Below are 16,903 nucleotides of genomic sequence, written 5' to 3'. Positions count from 1 at the left end.
ACTATTAAAATATAAGAAAAGATTGCGAACACTTTCAACATGCCACGTACCCATGCGTATCAATGCTTCTAACTTTTATCAAATTTGAAATATTTATGTCAACATTAACTTTTCTTTCAATGGTGATTAAAACGTTGTATGGAAGCATGTCATGCAAAACTATGCTCAAATGAAACAGAATATTCTCAAAAATGAATGTGTTAACATGTTGTTTTGTATGTTGTCATTATGACAAAGTCGAGAAGCCCCCTGAAACTTATCAAAAAAATTTCCATGGTGTAGATCAGAAAAACATAGTTCTTGAATAACTTTCGTCGTTACAATTTAATGTTCTCATTTCCTTCGATGGGTGGTAAATTGATAAATATATCAATAAAGGTAACGCTCCTTCTGTATTTAGGCTGAGTGGTTGGAACTACTATCATATGAGAAGTCTTATTTCTGAAATTGATTCATAACCAAAATTCTTTCAGTTATACATATATGGCACTGAGAATGAAATTTCAATTTTTCAATAGAAAGAAGCATTCTCAGGTACGTTTTTGCGCGTGCATTTTTTAAGTTCGTTAAAAAAAACATTTTGTGATATAAATAAAATAAATTTATGCACACATAGTATAGTTATAAGCATAGATGTAATACATTTTTTTCATATACGCTATGTAATTATTTGTTTTACTTGTAATTTTATAATTTGAATTATCCCATGTGTGACGCGGGCTCTAAAATTAGTTTTTATAATATATATACTAGCTCAGAACAAATGTATGATAGAAAATATCAATACATAAATTCTTAAATCTTTATTTATATTTTATATGTAGAAAAATATATTATTATTATATTATTATATATAATAAATAGAAAGTTTGGTGTCGCAAGTGCCTTATTGGGTCACTTGGCGGCACCGAACTGGTCCGCAAAGTTTGATTTTGCATTTTAGTTCAGTTATCGTAACAAACGTAACGAAAACCGAGCAAACACCAATTTTTATATGTTTTTTTAGTTCCGGCATCGACAACGATCGGATTTTACCAACGCTCGAGTTTTACCAACTACGCCACCCTATTGGTCCACCTCAACTTTTATATTTTTTTGTTTTATATTTGGTTTTAATTCCGGTACAATAACACACTGTTGGTACATGATGTCAGTAGTTCAGTATATAGTGTCTGTAATCGTGTTAGTTGGTTTTGTTATGTTTTAGCGAAGTTGTCTCACAAGTTCGCCTCTTATAAGCGAACTTGAGGAACAAGAGAAGTTATCAACAACTTCGCCTAGCCTGTTAGGCGAAGTTGTCGATAACTATATATGTTTGATGTACGGGTTATTTTGAGGGAGTTGATTAGTACGTGTAATTGTGATTTGCATATCACGTGTTAAAGGAGTTGCAATACAACGTGTCTTTTGAGTATTGTAACGTGTATTTGTACTTGGGTTTAACGTATATCGCATCCTACGCTCGTATCGTCTTACGTAGGGATTCCGCACCTACGTAGTACGAGATACTTCCGTGTAGATCCGGCCGGGAAACTACAATTGCTCAACGTCACCGAAACCGACCGAATTCGCGTCGACTTACCGGATCAATGCTTGAGGCCGACAACACTTGGGTTTTACCATCGTCCGAGCATTACTAACCTACCCGGAGCAACGCGCTAGGTAAAAAACTAGTTATATAACAATTAGATTGTTGGGTGTCGTTAAGTGTCGATCGGGCCACTTGACGGCACCGTGTTAGGCCATGATTTTTTTACCAGCTCCGGTACCGTGACGATCATAACGGATGTCACACCCCGACTAGGGGGCTGGACGTGACGATTGAATACCAAACATAACACAGCGGAAATAGGGTAACAATTTTATATTAAGACACTAGGTCAAAGTTACAATCAAATGTCCAATACAGTTACAAATCTAGAAATTCAACTACCATCTTATTTGGTGAAACTTTTCTACTATCCATCATTGCTTCTTTGGGTTAAGCTCTACGGTTCGACATAATTCTTCTAAAATGATCTTCTATCTCCAAGCGAGCTCTTGTCTAAGACTCTAAATTTCCCTATCCAAATAAGAAGTACCTGAACACATGCTTAAAATAATTGAGTCAACTAAAAAGTTGGTGAGTTCATGAGTTTAAGTTATGAAAACATTTAAATAAAAATAATCTAAATAATATGGTGCACATTAAGCAAGTTCACAATCAAACCTGTGTCCACGACCCGTGAACATCTAAAATAAATACCCCTTACCCATACCCCTGATTGTTATGGGTCAAATTACACTTATGTCTGCCCAACATAAGTTACAAAAGGCACGGATATATGTCACAAGATATACATTTTATCATTCAGCGGGTGGTCGTCCCATGATGTAAGCGCACTGTGTGCGGGGGTCTCCCAGATAGTACTACCCATATATCCCGTGACTCCTTTCGAAGTTAATGATTGTGCTAAAAAGTCGGGGATTGTTTAAGGCAGCTAAATAGGTCTTGATTAATAATACACCAATAAGTTTAAAAACATATAGAAGCATGTATCCACCCAAAAATTTAAGAAAAAGGGTAGTGCATGAACTCACCTGGTCTATGCGAGAAGAAAATCTCACTAAAGAAATCTTGTGTGCTATGCCGAAGACGGCTCCAAATAATAGCCATCCCTAAATCCATGTAAATTGTCACTAAAAGTAATATGTGATAACAAATGTGCTCGTGACCTAAGTGTGTTAAGGTTACGTTTTATTTAAGTTATAAGGATTACTGTTGCATATAACGATGCATGGAGGAACGAAGCATCCTTAATTAGAAAGTTGTAATATTATGTGTTTTAGGCTTAAGCTATATTATCATATGGTATTATTAGTCATGTGACAAGATAAATAACAAGTTAAATATATTAAGTCTTATTGAGTTAATGTTTCTAAAATTAGGATGAATTTAGTTAGTGAAAATACCTATTAGGTTTAGTTATAGTTATAATAGTTATTCATGATAAATCAGTTAGTTTAAGTCCAAACAATGGATCACTTTGTTTAGTTAGTTTCGTTAGCACCATAACATTTGTCGATTTTGCCTAACACGTGTTCGTATGGTTATATCAATTGGTTGAAGTTATAATAACAATTATATAAATACTTGGAAAACTTATAAACCCATTTTTTTGTATATGTATAGTAAAAAATAAGTTTAGGAAACCTCCGGGTTTGAAAATATTATTGTTTGCTATGGTTTTGGGTTTTAACGAGTTTTCTCGGCTTTATGATATGGTTGACTGGTAAGTCAAATCAAGGTGATTCTTTTTGTTAAAACCAATAACTATTTTAAGTTTAATGTAAAAATTTTGTTTTGGTATTTTTAATAAAAATTTGTAAAGTTTTACATTTATGGCACTATTTATGTGCATAGAGACGGTTTTAAGGTTTTAATGTTGTGTAAACAGGTTTTTAAACAAAGAATTATTATGAGTATGTTGGTATGGTTATGTTTTATGGAACTTTAGTGTTTGTAATAATGTTTTGGTTTCTATGAAAATCGTGCGTGCCTATTTGATGCATAAGACTCAAGATAAATGAATTTAAAGAACGTTTTCATGTTAGAGTTTGTGTACCTCTTGGTAGGGCTTGGACACACGACTTTTAAGAGCTTCAAGAAGGTCCTAGTATTCTGTGAAAAATGCAAGAACGGAAGGGCAACGAGTTTAGAGTGAAACCTCTATGCAAGTCGCATGATTAAGGTGAGAATATGAAGATTTTAACAAAGGTTTTCGGGTAACCTTTCTGGTTATTAATTCCAGGAACTTGATGAGGGGCTCAAATTAAGGTCTTTAGGGCTGGGTATTCTCTGTGAGAACGAGTTTGAGGATGATTATAAGTTATATCAAAGACACAAACAGGCATAAAGATTCACATGACATAAGTAAGGCTTGTATTACCTATCTTGTGTATTGAGAACCATGGCATGGCATATCCAGTTTGGGGCTGACTTGATCAGGAATGAGAGCCCAAAGGGGCTGATTAATGGCACTTTTTGATGGCTTCAAGAATGTCTAGAGAACTCTGGAAAATGTCGGCATGATAACACAATGAATTTTAGGAAGATAGATTGATGAATATATGATATTAGCATTTGAATTTGGAGGATTGAAGTTGGGTTTCTGAGTTACCTTGTTAAGAATGATCCAGGGGCTTCTATGAGGACTTTCATGAATCAATTTATAAGGCTGTTGAGGGTTGAATATGGAGGGTCCTGGGCTGTGAACTTCTGTAATTACAATCTAAGGATGATTAGGAAGCAGCTAATGCATGTAGGTAAGATGACTTACAAGTTTGATGTGTGTGATTCGATGGCCAACTGGGTGGGTGGTTTGGGGATTCAAGATTAGGAATTTTTGTCTTAATTAGAATATTGAATATCGCATTATGTATTATTATTTGTTTTTGTGAATAGACTAAAAAGAAGAAAAAAACTAACTGAACTCTCTCTCTATATATAGAATAATAGTAATTATAATTGAGATATTTGTATGATGGTTACACATGATATATATGCTCACAGGTTTTGCTAAATTACTAGTAATTTATGCGTGTGGGTGTAGTTATATAAAAGTTCATCATACAATTGGTAACGGTAAATTCCTAGATCGTGTAACACTTATATAATATATCTATTTATGCTTTGCATTCTCATGTTTCACACTTTAAATGTGCCGGGATCGGTTTGTAAGCATCTAATCGCATTCGTTTTGTTTGTAAGTTTTGGAAGGCATCGGTGGTATTTTAATGGGTTTGAGTTTGAACAAGTATTCGATATGTTTGCCAAGCCTATTCGGCTTAGTCCTTTTTCACAACACTTGACGGATTCAATTTCATGTTTTATTTTTCTACAGTTTTGATTATATATAAATGTATAGTATGTGACATTAAATTTTGATTAGGATTCAAATAAAAAAAATTGGCCCTAAAATTGGGGTTGTTACAACGGAAACCGTACGAATTCACGTAGACTCACAAACTCAACGATCGGGGCCTATATTGTTTGGGTTTTATCACGCCTGATTTTACCAACCGACGTCATCCCATTGGTCCACCTTATTTTTTATATTTTTTCTGTTTTTAGCTCTGGTACAGTAACGAAAGTAACCATAACCGACCAAATTTGTGTCGAGTTACCGCATCAATGCTCGGGAATGACAATGCTTGGGTTCCACCACCATCCTGGTTTATCGATCAAATAAGCGTCTAACATTTAAATTTTGTGTATGTTAATTTGATGGATTTATTTTTTGAGTTTAAACACTCATGTTTTGCCAACGGTTTCTATATTGTAACAAGCGCAACCGATAATGTCCAATATTAGACTTGAATATGTAGAGGCTCGGAATATGTGCAGTCAAGGGATATGAATAGACTCTAGAGTTTCATGATTATGTTATCTATATATATCAATGTAACTCTCATATTAAGACATACAAAACATCTACAATTGCTAAGTATTAACTTGGTATCAAAGCCAATCTCTGAAACCCTAAATCTGCAGCCACCATCTCACAGCCAATATCTCAATGGCTCTTCTTCAATCCTTTTCTGATGCTGCCAAAACCACTCACAATTCCCATAAGTTTTCATTCAAACTTACTCCCACAAATTATGGCTACTGGAAAGCCATTCTACTAACCCTTTTTGGTTACAAACAATTTGTATGGGTATGTGGATGGTTCCATCCCTTGTCCATCAGCAATCATCCAGACAAGCACAACATCGGACACCGAACCTGCACCCAAGCCACAAGATAACCCTAACCATACAATCTGGCTCTCTAATGATGCACATATTCGGATGCTTCTCCTGTCAACCATATCAGAATCAGCCTTTGGTCATGTTCAGCACACCACCACATCACGTGACCTTTGGTTAGCCCTTGAACGAGCATATTCTCCAAACACTATATCACGTGAGTTTACTCTCAAACAACAATTATTGAAAATTGCAATGAGAAGTGATGAGTCACCATCAACTTATCTAGAACGAGTACAAGAGTATGCTGATACTCTGGCCAATATCGGGGAACCTTTCAAAGATAAAGATCTAGTTATGCTGGTTATTGCTGGCCTACGAGATGAATATAATGGTCTTAAAAGTAACATAGTCACTCGACAATTCCCTCCGGCCTTCAATGAATTACATGCATTACTTTCTGATCTTGATTTTTTGGTCAAAAAATCTGAAACCGTCACCCCTACTCAAGCTTTTTCAGCTGTGACCAACCCCATCTCACCTCGGCCTTCTCGGTTCTATCCCTAACTCCACCACTCAAGCCCTACAGCAACTTGTGAATCAACTTCGTCTCCAGCCGGCTCCATCACAATCCCAAGCATATTACACCAACCGGTCTGGTTATAATTCGGGTCGTGGTCAAAACAATCGTCGTGGAAGGGGCTCTACAAAAATAACTACAACACCCACAACCCACTCAACACTACCAACAATCGCAACCCTTTCCCATGGGCCTCTACCCAAACTCTTGTCTATGGAACATGTAATCGATGTGGCATTGCCCACATCCCTCTCAGTGTCCAAACAGGGATCCCGCTACCATTCAGGGACGATCACCATCTGCCCCTGATCTTTCCAGCTTTGACTATTCTGAGCCATACCTAGGTGGGGACAATCTTCATGTTGGCGATGGTAAGCCTCTTCCTATTCTTCATATGGGGTCAACCTGTTACTATTCACCAAACAAAACCCTTTCACTCTAAAATATTCTTCATGTTCCTCAACTTAAACAAAATATCCTTTCCGCTCAACAATTCTGTCGTGATAATAATGTATTCTTTGAATTTCACTCTGATTTCTTTTTTGTGAAGGACAAGGTTACCCACACTACCCTCCTCACGGGTCCCAACAATGATGATCTCTATACATTTTGTCTTCCACGTATACAAGATATTCCCAAAGTTGCTTTCTCCACTACTCGTGATGCCTCCAAGACTTGGCATCAAAGACTTGGGCACCCCATCATCAACTTTTAAATTCTATGTTTTCAAAGTATTGTTTACCTGTTTCTGATAAACCTTCTAGTTTTGTTTGTGACTCTTGTTCTGTGGGAAAATCTAGCAAACTATCTTTACATTTATCGGATTATCGCAGTTCACATGTTTTGGATTTAGTTGTTTGTGATGCATGGGACCTGCATCTGTTTCCTCATATGATAGTTGTTTGTGATGTATGGGAAACGAGTACTTTGGTAGACAAATTCCTGTAACCAACAGGTCACAATTCGTGTCAACTCGCCGTTGTAACACCCGAGTTTTTCCACCACCACCATCGTCATCATCCCTATCTTCACTGATCACTTCATCGAAATCACCTTTGTTTCTCCATTTCTTCACTTTGTGATCACTACTACTCACCATCAAAACATCCCCTAACCATCACCTTGAATCATCATGGAGACCTGTTGGTTACCGGAATTTGTCTACCAAAGTACTCGCGAGAAAACATACCTAATTCACCATCTTCGTTAGAATATACAAACGCCATCATTACTATCGCCGTCTCGGTTTTCTTCCTAATTCGTCATCGGTAACAATCACGAATAACACCATCATCACCAACCTTAACCCGCTAATAACCATAATGATTACTAATTACCATGTGATCCATCATCGTCATTACCGGTAAGAATCGCAATTAAGTCGTCGTTTTTGTTGATGAAATCATAAGGCCCGCTGGAGAAGGTGTCGACGATGCCCCACTCTCCCTTTCTTTCTACCCAATTTTTTTGTGGTGGTGTTGTCAGATTGCAGTGGAGGTGGAGGTGGTGATGGTTGCCACATAAGCAGCCACATCAACCAAAAACTAACTGGGTTAAACTCTATAAGAAAAAAAAATTGGTGTAGTAAAAATAGGTTGACAGTTGGGACTGTCCTGGTACATTTTTATGTTGAGTTTAGTGCCGATCAATATATCAAAGTTGGGATTATTAACATCCGGTATATGTTAGTATTTTCAACTTATGTAAGGACGTGGGCCTCCAGTTAACTCTGTCTTTAATATTTACTATGAAAAACTCAATGACGTGCCAGTTTATTGATGTTTATTCGTTAAATGTTTAGATATGTGATTGAAGGTTGTGTTTTAGATGTTGGTATTTATTAATTATAAGTTAGACATACAACTTGTAGATCCTTCATCACACACTTGTTTAATTCAAGTTATGTCTGTATAAATTTCCTTCTCTTTAGAAACTTTGGTTACTAATTGTGCTATAATAGTGTTCATTACTTGATTAATTGTAACATATTCCTTGTTATTGTCAATTGTGAGAATTATAACAATTAATCCAGTCATAAATTTTCATTACGTTTTGCAATCAAATAAATTACAATTTACACAGAAACCACTAACTCTTCAATGAACAACCTATTTACCTTAAGTAAATGGCACCTAGCCTCGGTTGTAATCACGAGGGTGGTTTTAGCCACACATGCTTAGTAGAAACCTTTATATGAATTTAAAGAGAAACTATAATGAATTTTAGGTTAGCAGGTCCGGAAAGGATGTGGTTTCTACCTAGCATACAATAGTGTTATTGTGCATTCGTCAATTGAGGGAAGACATTCAAGTTTACGACAGCTCTCTTCATTGAAAAAAGCAGGTTGTTTAGGTTCAGGCAATGCTCCCTCGCTAACTAGCATCAAAACCACCGACAACATAGCAGGCCCATCTTCTGCATGATGTTGCACACATAATAGTCCAACATGTATCGATCTTAGTACTTCAGAGACGTTACATGAGGCCAGTAAAGATGCACTCACAAATTCAATGGACCTGCCTTCCTTATAGAGTCTCCATGCCTGCATAAATCCACTACATGTATAGTACATAATAAAAGATTCATGTTTCCAAACAATACCATCTTCTGATTAGCATTTTGTTATTTAATCTTACATGTCCAAGTAGGTTATCTCCATGGTCTTCATGAGAGAATTCTCTATTTTTCTTCTCACTCACTATTTCCAACACCAGAACACGAAAACTATACACATCTGACTTCGTAGAGAAACGCCCATGTACTGCATACTCGGGAGAAATATAACCACTACAACATAGTCAATAACAAATGAACATACAGATAAGGTTAAATACATCTTATCATCCTTTTTTGGGGGAAAATATAACCAAGGATTCTTACTATGTTCTGACCACTTTCTTTGTCTTTGCACCGTTATCAGGTCCTACAAACTTTCTAGCAAGGCCGAAGTCGGATATTTTTGGATTCATGTCATCGTCCAGTAAAATATTACCTGCCTTGATATCTCTATGTATAATTTGAAGGTGGGAATCTTGATGCAGATATAGAATATCTCGAGCTATCCCATGAATAATCTGAAAACGCTTAGGCCATTGAAGCATCAAACTTCTTATTTCATCTGCCAAAAGGTGACTAACTTGTCTAGTTAGTACATAAAGTTTAAAAGTAAGATACTATGTAACATTATAGAGATAGACAGAGAGACAACCAAATAAAAACGAGTCCAAGCTTTTATTAGACAAGTACTCATAAATCAGAATCATTTCATTTCCGTGGATGCAGTACCCAAGAAGCTTCACAAGATTTCGATGCTGAAGTTTTGCAATACAAATGACTTCATTCTTGAACTCCTCAAGGCCTTGTAAAGATGTTTCTGATAGCCGTTTCACTGCTACTTCTTGTCCGTCTTCCAAGACACCCTAAAAGGATTGAAATTGAGTGCTTATGATACCTTTTAATTTTGTGCTTTTCTATATCTTTTTAATCTTATTCTGATAGGCATTGCATTCTATCTACAAATTACCTTGTAAACAGGCCCAAAGCCACCTTCTCCGATCTTGTTAGAGTTGTTGAAATTACACGTGGCCCTAGCTACTTCACTTAGACTAAAAAATGGTAAATCATCAAGATGTTCCCAGTTTCCTACAAAAAGATATGTTCGTTCGCTCCTGCTTACATGATTTTTCAACATATTTTTTTCATTTCTAGGTGCAAACGAATGACTTACCTTCTCTTTTCATGGCATGCCTTCTTTTTTTCTTCATTGAGACATATGTCACTACAAATAGTAGCAGAACTGACGACGTTAAAATCACCGATATAAGTATTCCTTTGGGTTTCTTAAAATTCGACTTGGAGTCCGTATAACCTTTCATCATAAAACAACAAATATCAGAAGTTCAAGTTCAGAATATGGTCTAATTCCAGATAATAGAAGTTTGGCCTGTTCTAGATAAAAAAACATATTTACCTGCTAACTCAAAGGCAGCCACTCTTATGTAAATGTCCTGATCATCATCATCATACACTTTAATATCCATTAGCTCACCAAGCCACATCAAGCAACCACTTCCCCCGTTTCTGATATCTAAATTTGCAACTTGAACATGTAAGATAATTTTATTACATTTGGTATTCATTAATTTATAAGTGTTGGCTTAAACATTCCCATATCAGTATCAGTTTCTTGGTCTTCTTCAGTCAGTGATCCCAAGGGTGGATTTGGGTTTTCACAGACAAGTTCAAGACTTTGCATTTCAGACCATTTCCACTGCTCTCTTCCTCTCTTTATCTTCTCCTAAAATTTTGAAGAAAATAGTTTGCCCGCCAGGTGTTTGACAAAACGCCTCAATGAAATAATCTTTGTTTTTGGTGTTTTGAGGAGGGGAGGGCAACGGGTGGTTGCTCTCCTCCTTCCTCTTTGGTTCGGGTGTTCATTCCTCAAACTCAACTCGAGTTTTGTTTTATTATTATTTTTCTTGGTGTGGTACTTGGCTACCGGGGTGTTTTGTGGGTCGGGGGTGGTATGTCCGGGGCTATTGAGGAGGTTGTTTGGCCGTGTCCGTTTAGAGGCTTCCACTGTTGCCCGGATGGATTACCGGGGTCCAAGGGGGTTCGATTGGCCGCACATATTAAGCGGCTTCATTTGTCATCGGATGACAAGAAAGAGACCTTACGGGAGGCGATCTCGACAAATTTGGATTTGTTTATTTCGGTTGGTGAGGCTTTAAAGGTCTCGCGTAGGTGGATGTGTGGAGCGTGTATGGAGTCACATGCTCTCCGTCGGGGGTGCCATCATGATGACGGGTCGGTCTGGTACAAGTGTGTCACGAGAGATGTGGAGGAATATATAGTGGGGATTGCGAAGCCACATGTTGGGAGAGAAGTTGTCGCGGTGGGAAGGGTGGAGGTGGATGTAGCTCTCCTTGAGCGTGTCTTCACTCTTCCTATTACGACTGTTAAAAACATTCCTCATAGTTGTCGTATGGCTTTTTCCCAAGCCTTAGTGGGTGCTCTGGGTAAGGTGGCGGCTATGCCAGAGTCTGTTGAGGCGTGGGTGAAACTGTTGTTACCACGTTGCACCTTACGAGTTTTCAGACCTTCTAATCGTCAGCAACGCAGGTCTGGCAATAGAAAGTCTGAGCAATGCCGAATTATTCAACGGTCGCTATCCGCTTGGGGTGACCGTGACGGTTTCTTTGAGCTCCTTATATCGCTTTTTAACCAACCCCTAGGAGATGCCCCGGGTGGTGATGCGTTTGTACCCGAGTCTGACAATGCCGGATTGGGCGCCAATGTTAAACAATGTTTGCGAAAAGTTGCGGACGGGCATTTCACTGCTGCGGTCAAGGTATTATGCTCTTCAGGGGTTGCACCTTTCGGTAAGGATACTTTGAACGCTTTGTTGTCTAAGCATCCCATCATGGCACCTCCGATTATACCTGCTTCCTTGCTTTCTGAGTCTCCCCTTGTCGTGGACGTTGATAGTGTGCTTGGGTGCATTAAGTCTTTCCCTAAAGGGACTTCGTGTGGGCGGGACGGTTTGCGAGCCCAACACATTTTAGATGCGTTGTGCGGAGAGGGGTCTCCGATTGCGGATGGTTTGCTCAAGGCTATCTCTGCGGTGGTTAATTTATTTTTGGGGGGAAGGTGTCCTAAGGTGTTGGCAGAGTTTGTTGCGTCTGCCACACTTACGTCGTTGCTTAAACCGGACAATGGGATTAGACCTATTGCCGTTGGGGCCATTTGGAGGAGGTTGGTCTCTAAGGTGGCTATGAGGGGTGTCGGGAAGGAGATGGTTAAATACCTCGGTGACTTTCAATTTGGGGTGGGAGTCCCCAGTGGGGCAGAGGCCGTGCTTCATAGCGCGAACAGGTTTCTAAATCAGTTTCATTCGGATGGGTCATTGGCTATGCTTACTGTTGATTTCTCCAATGCCTTCAACTTAGTAGATAGGACGACCCTTCTACATGAGGTTCGGAGTCGATGTCCTTCCATTTCTCTTTGGGTGGATTTTTTATATGGGCAGTCGGCTAGGTTATATGTGGGTGATACCTTCATTAAATCCACCACTGGGGTTCAACAGGGGGACCCTCTTGGGCCTCTCCTTTTTGCCTTAGCTTTGCACCCACTTGTTCACCAAATCAGAGATCGGTGCAAGCTTCTCTTTCATGCTTGGTACTTGGATGATGGCACGATTATCGGGGATACTAGAGAGGTAGCCAAAGCATTAGATATTATCAGGTCTGAGGGGCCTCGTTTGGGTCTTGAATTAAACGTTAAGAAAACAGAGTTATTTTGGCCAACATGCAATGGGGTGAAGGCACAGGAGGGGTTGTTCCCTTGCGGGATTGGAAGGCCGGTGCTTGGCGTGAAACTCCTTGGTGGTGCTGTAAGCCAGGATGCGGGGTTTATCAGCAGTTTGGCTATGAAAAGGGCATCTAGCGCTGTGGAACTGATGAGCTGTCTCCCAAGACTTCGGGATCCTCAATGCGAGCTTCTTTTGCTTCGCTCATGTATGGGAGTCGCCAAGCTTTTGTTCGGTTTGAGAACATGCCAACCTATGTATGTGGGGGAAGCTGTTTCTATATTTGACAATGGTCTTCGAAGGGCGATTGAGGACATCGTGGTTTGTGGAGGTCCGTTCTTTGGGGATCTCCAATGGAGGTTGGCGTCACTTCCGATCCGTTATGGGGGGTTGGGTCTCTGTTCGGCCGAGGATGTATCTACATATGCTTTTGTGGCTTCGAGAGCACAGTCGTGGTGTTTGCATGACCATATTCTTCGGGGTTGTGATATTCATGGGTTGGACTCTGATTATGGGTGTGCGATGGATCGTTTACGTACTTCACTTCCAGATTTTGATCTTAGCGGGTTCTCTAATATGGACACTGCCCCCCCTAAAGCCCAACATGTTGTGGCGAGTGCCTTATTTAGTGGAATCGTCAAGAGTTTAGAAGTGAAGTTTGATCTATCCCCTCGCCAAAAGGCGGTGTTTGAATGCCTTCGGGCTCCTCGGGCTCAGGATTTTCTAACGGCTATCCCCATTGAAGGATTAGGCCAACGTATGTCGGGTTTGGAGTATCGGGCTATCCTTAAGTACCGGTTAACGATCCCTATGTTCCCGACGGATGAACCTTGCCCAATTTGTCGCAAGGTCTGTTTGGATTCTTTTGGTGACCATGCGGTGCATTGCAAAGAATTGCCTGGCTTTAAATACAGACATGATCTGGTTAGGGATGTTCTGTGTGATGTTCTTAAACGGGCATGGATTTCTGCTAAAAAGGAGGCCCCTGTTAACTTTCTCACGGATCCTATTGAAGGGAGGTCTACTTTACGACCAGCTGATATTCTTATGTTCGGGTGGGCAGGGGGGAAACACGCCTGTGTGGATCTTACAGGAGTGTCTCCTCTTGTTGGGCTCAGGGACCGTGGGTTTGTTGTGGGTCAGGCTGCGTTGAAGGCTGAATCGGGCAAAGTTGTTAAACACGAGAAAGCTTGTTTAGATAATCAACATGTCTTTCTACCATTTGCCTTTGATACATTTGGTTTTCTGGCTCCAGAGGCTGTGAAATTTTTGAGTAGGGTTCAGCGCGTCGTACACGGAACCTCTTCAGCTTCTAGGTCCCAAAGCTTCGTTTTTAGCAGGATTGGCTTTGCTGTTCAAAAGGGGGTTGCGGCGCAGCTTGTTGCCCGTTTGCCTGCCACTTTATTGTAATCGTTTTATAGTAAATTATATAAAACGCGTAATTGATATTCAAAAAAAAATTTGCATAAGTGGTACAAGAGCAATCCTCTCTGCAAGACTGTTCACAATCTCCAAGAGAGATTTTCTTAAATCCATCCTCACTCCCACAATTCAAAGGTTTTTTGCTTTGACAACCACTTGACCAATCAGAAGCATCCCATTGTTCCAGATTTCTTGGTTCAAAACCTTGCATACAACTACAAGGTGGATGCTTGTTAATGTTACAGATTCCGTAAGGACCGCAGAGTCCATAACGATCACAACTATCTACTAAATAATCTCCATACACAATCCAGTCTTGGATCCTCTCAATCCAATGAAGAATTTGTGTCTTACCGTCAAATGTCAAAACGACCCTTTGAATAACTGAACTTTTAAGTTCATAACCAAAATATATTTCATTCTCATTAATAACAAACTCGGCGAAGAAAATTTGATTTTTTTATCAATAGGGAAGCCACTATATCCGATACCGTTCCAATGTCCTAATCTTGATCTTATAGTTTGTCCTTTTCGGCCGAATAATTGTGGATATCCATTCGTATCGGCTATATCATTGTACATACCTATAGCAGGATCATATGGACTCTTCCAAGACGTCATGAACCACTATAACCCCGTTACCAAATTCTTCCCGGTTTTCATTCCCGCTAGCACTGTGTCACTAGGATAATCAAAAATTTGCCAAATCAGATTTTGATTGGCGCTGTTTTTATTTTTATCCCGCACCACAAGATTTCTAGTATCTAGAAGCTGCACCATCAGCACCACCGGATTATTACTGCTTCCAAGAGCAGTTGAATTTGATGACCACTCAACAGTGTTACCGCCACTAAGAACCAGCAGATTTCCATTGCTACTGACTTTGAACATGCCTGATGTGTCGGTAATTGGCATCTCCCTGTTAGCAACCCAAACGACTGTACATTTCGATATGCTCTTGTACCATATTGATAGAATGGAATTCTCGACCCTTCATTCAGTTAACAATACCCCTTATATGTTACAAGTCAATCTCCTATTTTGGAAATAATATTCTAAACAATATTGCTAATTACATGGAAAATATAGTTACTAAAGATAATATTCTATTACTCCCCCGCAGTCTTAGCCGGAGAGGAACGGAGACTAAGACTGGAACGAAAATCTTCAAACAGTACGCGTGGAAGACCTTTTGTGAATATGTCTGCTATCTGATAAGAAGAGGGGACATGAAGCACCCGGACCAAGCCTCGTTGAACCTGCTCACGAACAAAGTGAATGTCGAGCTCAATATGTTTTGTCCGCTGGTGCTGAACCGGGTTCCCAGATAAGTAAATGGCACTTACGTTGTCACAATAAACAATAGTCGCTTGTGTGAGTTGTCGATTTAGCTCTAATAGAAGATTTCTTAGCCAACAAATCTCAGCAACAACGTTTGCGACACCGCGATATTCTGCCTCGGCACTAGAACGAGAAATCGTCGGCTGGCTCTGATACCATGATAGAATGGAATCCTCGACCCTTCATTCAGTTAACAATACCCCTTATATGTTACAAGTCAATCTCCTATTTTGGAGATAATATTCTAAACAATATTGCTAATTACATGGAAAATATAGTTACTAAAGATAATATTCTATTACATATCCCCAAGTATCGGTTCTTCGATTTCCCAGGACTAAAAAATCCCAATTCAAACATCTTTCCCTCGGAAACAATGGTTTCACCATCTTTGATTAGCTGATTCACATAGAGGGTATCTAGCGCGGCACTATCTGAAAGTAGTAAGATGAAAACAATAAAGAAGACTACAGTTCTTGAATGGTACTCTTCCATTAATGATTCAGAGCAATGATCTAATTAGAAGGCCGAAAATACTTTCGAGTTGCTAATAGTTCAGATGATTATAGTTGACTCAACTATTTGTTTAACTGTATGGGAAATTTCGTATTTACTATTTGATCCAGCAGCCAAATTCAACTTTGAATGCTGCTTCAAAGTCATTACTCGGTAATTATGTATTTAGAGAAAAAATTGGAACAGATTTATCTTTATTAATTTGCGGGTCAAACGAAGATGGTAAAATAAGCATGTAAGTCCACTTTTATTTAATATAATAGAAATACAGCTGCACCAACTTTTGAAAAGTATTTCCGAAGTGTATACAGTCACTATTGGAATATTACGCATTTTTTTACCACATTTTTTGTCGCAAAATGGTCGTAATTTAATGTGGTTCCAACAATTAATCGTTGGCTAAAGAAAATAGACGGGAACTCAGATTAGCAAATAGAGAGAAAATTCAAACTAATTCATATTCTTCGTTCATAATCTTAATAGAGTACATACATGAATATTAAATAGAAACAAGACTTAAACTACCCACTACTTCTTAACCCATGTTCTACTAATACTAGGTGAGTGCCCGCGCGATGTTGCGGGTTTCATACGCAAACATAATATCAAACGCGTAACATGTGTCAACACGTGCATAATCTTGCAATGGAACGATGGTAACCCAATGATGGTATGCGCACAATGCGACATCGGATTTGTAACCAGTGTCGGTAAGTGCATCACACAATGTCATCCGCGCAACAATTGCTTGAACGCGTGTAACAAGTGGCGAAAATCAAGAAGCAAAGCTTAAATATGTAGTAGTTTTAAATAAATCATTTTTTAAACCAACCTGTTTTTAACTCAAATCATGTTCCAACCCGTCACTGTTCTAAATCAAAACGTTCTTATCTCCCCCTTTCGATCTGAACCCTACCGACCTGACCCGGACCAAATTAACTGTTTTTTGTATCAACCCGTTTCCACCCTAATACAGTCTTAAACTGGACCATATCTGCCGGTCCTAA

The 16,903-nt window shown here is 39.1% G+C and overlaps 1 pseudogene; it reads right to left on the bottom strand.

Annotated features, from left to right (window-relative positions):
- Positions 1-8,564: 8,564 nt before the first annotated feature.
- On the bottom strand, positions 8,565-16,029 carry LOC143568886 (G-type lectin S-receptor-like serine/threonine-protein kinase At4g27290; annotated as a pseudogene).
- Positions 16,030-16,903: the final 874 nt, after the last annotated feature.

Source organism: Bidens hawaiensis, unplaced genomic scaffold (genome assembly GCF_021521415.1).
Source record: "Bidens hawaiensis isolate Kalapana, Puna unplaced genomic scaffold, B.hawaiensis_p1.1 tig00024239_1, whole genome shotgun sequence".
Lineage (NCBI taxonomy): Eukaryota > Viridiplantae > Streptophyta > Magnoliopsida > Asterales > Asteraceae > Bidens > Bidens hawaiensis.
The sequence above is the reverse complement of the archived record's forward strand: the minus strand, read 5'-3'. Positions and strand labels throughout refer to the sequence as shown.